The sequence below is a fragment of the Hibiscus syriacus genome, unplaced genomic scaffold (assembly GCF_006381635.1).
Source record: "Hibiscus syriacus cultivar Baekdansim isolate YM2019G1 unplaced genomic scaffold, ASM638163v2 tig00117005_pilon, whole genome shotgun sequence".
Taxonomy (NCBI): domain Eukaryota; kingdom Viridiplantae; phylum Streptophyta; class Magnoliopsida; order Malvales; family Malvaceae; genus Hibiscus; species Hibiscus syriacus.
In genome coordinates, this window is record NW_024063519.1 from 318,055 (window position 1) to 323,672 (window position 5,618).

The 5,618-nt window shown below is 31.2% G+C and overlaps 1 pseudogene; it reads right to left on the bottom strand.

Annotated features, from left to right (window-relative positions):
• Positions 1–3,697: 3,697 nt before the first annotated feature.
• Positions 3,698–5,046, bottom strand: LOC120194917 (annotated as a pseudogene).
• Between the last annotated feature and the right edge of the window lie 572 nt (positions 5,047–5,618).

A 5,618-nucleotide genomic window follows, 5' to 3' on the forward strand; every position in this document is an offset into this window, starting at 1 on the left:
GCTGCTAGACTCTATGACATGCCATTAATACCATTGATCCTCAATAACATACTTAGGATGTAGTCTATTTTTATTTGATCTATCCATGGCAAAGTATATCAATATCATTTAATATTGGGCAGTTCATACCCGAAATATCATTCATAATAAATATCATATATGTTCATTATAACATCATATGTAACAATTAGTGATCAATGCATTTTATATTAAACCTTTGACATATTTAGAATATGTCAAATATATGATAAATGACATAATTATCATGTCAACATAAACAAGGCAGACTTATCGCAAGTCCTACCCAATGATACATAAAACATTCATGTATAATGTTATGCATGCATTGAACTCATTTTGACATTATATGCAAGTCAAAATATAAGCCTCACTGAGCTTTAACTTGATCATTTGCTTCTAATTTGGTTAACTCCTAAAATTTGTCATAATTTCATATCATGACAATTTGCACTACCTCTACAGAAATATTATTCTGTATTAATATACATCTTTAAAAATTATTCCGTTTATACGACTGGAAACTAGACTCAAATATGAATCTATCCATATAAAGAAATCTATCCATATAAAGAAATCCTTCTAGTTCATTTTGTACAATTTATGGTAAATTTTCAAAGTTGACCAACAAAATCTGTTTTGTACAGAATCTATTGCCCCTTTTTTCTGATCTTTCCTCGGTTAAAAATTCATATCTTTTCGTTTAAAATACCAAACTTTCCAAACATCCAAAATTATCATATTTCACATCTAAACACTCATTTCAATTCCAAAACAGTAATTTTCAGCATAGTATATCAACTATTAGGAAATTACACAATCATTCACAACTTTTTCAAAATTATCAAATTGGTACATCAACTTTTCAAAAATTACAAAATGGTCCCCAAATTTTTCTAAGGCTTGTAGAGTACTTCCTACATCATTTCCAGCCCTTTGATAATTTTTGCAGAATTTTCCTCATCCTTTAAGACCAAGGTCGAATGGTTTAAAATTCCAAAACTAGGTTTTTCATGATTTTACTCGATTTTGATTCGATTCAAGCATGAAATCAACTTTCAATTCAACCTTACATCATCTCTAAAATCAAAGCCCTAATCAAATTTCATCAAAACACAAAGTTTATACAACTTATAATTTGGCCAAATTTTAAAGAATAATTTATAGGAAGATTGAACATGTTTTAATCATAAATCAAACTTGAAAATGAATCTACAACCTCAAAAACATCAAGATTCATCATCAATTTCATGAACCCAAATATGAAAACAAACCCTAGGATTTGGGATCTTTGAAATCAAGCAATTAGCAAGCAATATTGGTACCAAATGATAGCGTTTTTCGCGTAGAACAATTTTCTATTCATGGCATAACCCGAAATCCAAAGGAAATTGCTCAAAATTTGAAAACAATTTTTTTTCTTGCCTTTGGGAGGAACTCACGTATCCTTGATAATTCTTTATCTTTCTTTATCAAATAATGAATTAAAAATTCATTAAATACTAAATTACCAATTTACCCTTAATGAACTTGATATTTACCTTAATACCAAGACATATAAACCTTATCATCTTCCACAGTAAAAGATGAACAAAATATTTTCCCACTTTACCGTTTTGCCCTTGCAATTTCCAAAAATTACAATTTTGCCACTTTAATCCAAAGTCCAAATTTAACATGGAATTAAATCCTCAAATCCAATGCTCCATTTTATTCTCCATCATTTTAAAATATGGAAATAATATTTTTAAGCATAATTTATCATCCTTCAATTTTTTCTCGAAATTTCGATTCGATTCGATTTATCGATTTCTTGCTGGACTTTATCACTTTACAACTTTTAATACCAAATTCGTACAAAAATTTGATTCCCACAGAAACTTCATTCTTGGGGAAAACTATTCATTTACAAGGACAAATTACGTAATTTTTTAAATTGTACCTTAGTCTCTAAACTGTTCCAAAGTTTATACTTTGGTCACATAACTTTCAAAATTTACATTTTGGTCACTAACCAAATCCATTTATGGAATAAAAATTCTTTTTGAGAAAATTTCCACTTAGGTCCTTAAACTTTTCCATATTTTCTACTTTGGCTCTCAAACTTTTAATTTTATATTTTGGCCACTAACTAAAATTTTGGGGTATTACAAAATAAACATAGATTTAAATAATTACCTGTTTAATTTCTGGAGCAGCACCTGTGAGGAGCTACGCAAAATTGTCGTCCAAAAATTTAATGTAGATATTTCCTCCATCCAAATCGTCCTTTATTAGAGTAACTTCGAGCAGTTCCTCACACAAGGTTCCCCAGTTCCCATGAGCCATACCGATAATAGGATTTCCATCAATAGGCAACCCAAGATGTTATGTGATATCTTCAAGGGTAATAGTTGCCTCCCCATAAGGAAGATGACAGTATGTGTCTCCGGTCTCCACTTTTCAATCAACACGTTTATCAATGGAAGATGCAACTTTGTATGACCAGTTACGGTGCCAATGTAACCAAAACCAACTTCATGCAAGTATGGAATTATATCGTCATTAGGGACGAGAAACAATTGATAAAACTCATCAACGAAAGTTCATATCCCTTCAAATAAATAAATAAATAAATAATTTTGAAACAAACAAACAAATAAATTCAAAATAACTAAATAAATAAATTCAAGTGGAATAAATAAATAAATCCAAAATAAATAAATAAACAAATAAATTAGAAATAAATGAATACATAAATTAAAAATAAATAAATAAATTCAAATTAAATAAATAAATCCAAAATAAATAAATAAATAAATTACCGTCAGATTTCCCGCCACTAGGTGCATACATGTGGAAGATCAATCATCAATAGTCTCGCGATAATAATATGAGATAAAGAATATACGAGAGAGAGTTTTTTTTTGAATGAAAGTGTAAGGAAATCGGGTGGATAGGGGGCTATTTATAGTGGTCCTCGCACTGTCCCGAAGCGAGGGCAAAAAGTACTTCACGTTATACAAAGCACGAGGTACGGAAAATCTTTTCGAATTTTAAATTTCAAAACTTCTGCGAACTATAATTTCTCAATATTTCAGGGACATTACGTTCTGGGAAACATGAGATATTAAATAATCATATTAAATTGAGTAATATGAAAAATGCACAACACCTCACATCTTATAAAATGTGAGACACGTTCTCGGATATGACACGAAGTAGTGTTACGTGTACAATTTTAGTGTTATTTTTCTAACAAATCTATTAATGGGATTACTGTTAAAAAAATAATTAATAGAAGTTTTTAATATAATAACGCCCATAAAAAGAGGCTCCAAAGGCTTTACACCAACACCACCTGCACTTCCCAACAATAAAGAATATATATCAGTTCACTGATTTATTATATCAAATCACTGTTTCTTCTTCTCACACGCATATATCAGTTCAGTGGTTTTGTTTTCTCACACACATATGTAACTACAAAAATTAAAAGATCAAACCGAAAAATTTAACAAAATATAGATTAAAAGTTATAGCAAGTCGAAATTATTTAGCACTTTTTGTTGATGAGAAACTAGAATAGAATACGTGTTTAATGTATTCCATTGCATGTTAATTAACCAAATGTCCATAACCATGGAACAGGATGACATATTTGCAATGATAATTGATAGAAAGAACAAAATGTCCAGACAGCAGCCACCAAAAGAAAAGCAAAATAATATGCCATATTGCACTAGAATATTCATAAAGATTTCCTGTCAATATCCTTTAACATTGGACTAATCAATAACCCTTCAGAGTATCTTCTGCTTTGCCAGATCTTGCATCAGTCCAGGCTTTCGCAATCGTTCTCTTCATTTCCTCATCCCCTTCCTCGTACATATTCTGTAAATTTCACATTCGATGATCAACAGAAATAGTGGAAGTAAATAAACTGATGCTGTATATAATTTGTACATTAAACACACCTTCATTAAGTCCATGATTCCAGCCATCGGATCATGCTCTTTATCCAAACTTGGTTTCAGCTGCGCGCGCACACACAAACAAAAAAACGAGTATTTTAATTCAATTGCATAGCATGTAAATTAAATTAGTGTTAATCGGATACGGATTGCAGGCAATTACCTTGTCTCCCTTGAAGTACAAATCAGACCAATCCCCTTTAGAAGCTTTGAACAATGCGATGATGACTCTTGTAGGCTTAACTAGCAGTAGCACTTTGCACTTCTCAGGTACAATTTCCTTATTCAATTTTGGAATAGCACATCGATAGTTCTTTCCTTTGACATCATGAAATTTAATATCAAATGACATGGGTTTGAACTCTGTTTGAATTTTCTCCTGCTCAACTCCTTCTAGGGAGACGTATACCTGTCCCATAGATAAAATATTAGGCATAACATTCAGATAATACTGATTTTCCTGTGTAATGTTGGGAACTTCTGATAACAGCAATGTGGAATTCTTAAATCTTTACGAGCATCAATGTTATCACCTTGACTTTATCATTATCCTGATCCCAGCAGAACTATGAACTATAGGAGCCTTAACTGAGGTTGATATCGGAGTTGGAACTTGAGAAGCAGTAGGAAGAGCAACTGAGTTTCCATCTTCTTTCGATGTCTGCAACTGTAGAATCCATGAAAGATTCGAATCAGAATCAATTAAATCTGAATAGGCATGGTTGGATTATCTTTCAAGAAGAAGATAATAATTTAACAACAACCGTTCAAAATTTCATTTAAAACATGAAAATCGAAAGAGAAAACATAAAACAATAATAGCATTTGAGAAAAGAAAAACAATAGGGGAATAACTGAAAACCTTTTCCAAGCTGCGAATTTCAGAGGAAATTAGAGATAGAATACGTGGCCTCTTTGCAATGCTTTGAAGGTGCCTTAGTTCCTCCAAATCCGGTGCCAAATCTTCCGCCATTCTTCTCATAAACTCACTTTTCTCTCTCTCCTACCCTATTTTCAGCGTTGATAAGAAAAACTGTTAAAAAAAATCTGTTTTCCAGTGGAAATTGCTAGAGAGAGAGAGTTGAGGATTTTGAAAAATTAAAAAAAGGACAATTCTCGAGGTTTTTCCGATTGTATGATTAAATGGAAAATAGATGAGCAAATGACAAGTGTCAATGGTGTTCCGGGTTAGTCCTCTGGACTCAGTCAAATGATTTTTGGTCTCAAAAACTTGGGCTTAAAATCCCACTTATTACACGAACACTATGGAACTCGCTCATCCCATTTTCAATCTTAAGCCCAACTCCCTATACTCTCACGTGTTTTTTTGGGGTCTAATTTAGTCTTTTTATTTTTATTTATAAAATTTATTTTTGAATTAATCATTAATATGTAATATATTGACCGACTAATCTAGATCGAGTTTTACATAAACTTATTATGTGGCCGACTCTCCCAATCTAATTTGCTCCATACGTAAACATCAAGATTCGAACCATTTATATTTTTAAAGAATCTAGTATCTCATCCCTAATACACTCTTCATTTATATGAATAAAAAAAGAATAGATTGATAATAAGTTTTGATGAAAGCAATGGAAATCTCATTTTACCTCATTTTCCACTAAAAACGATATTAAATTATAT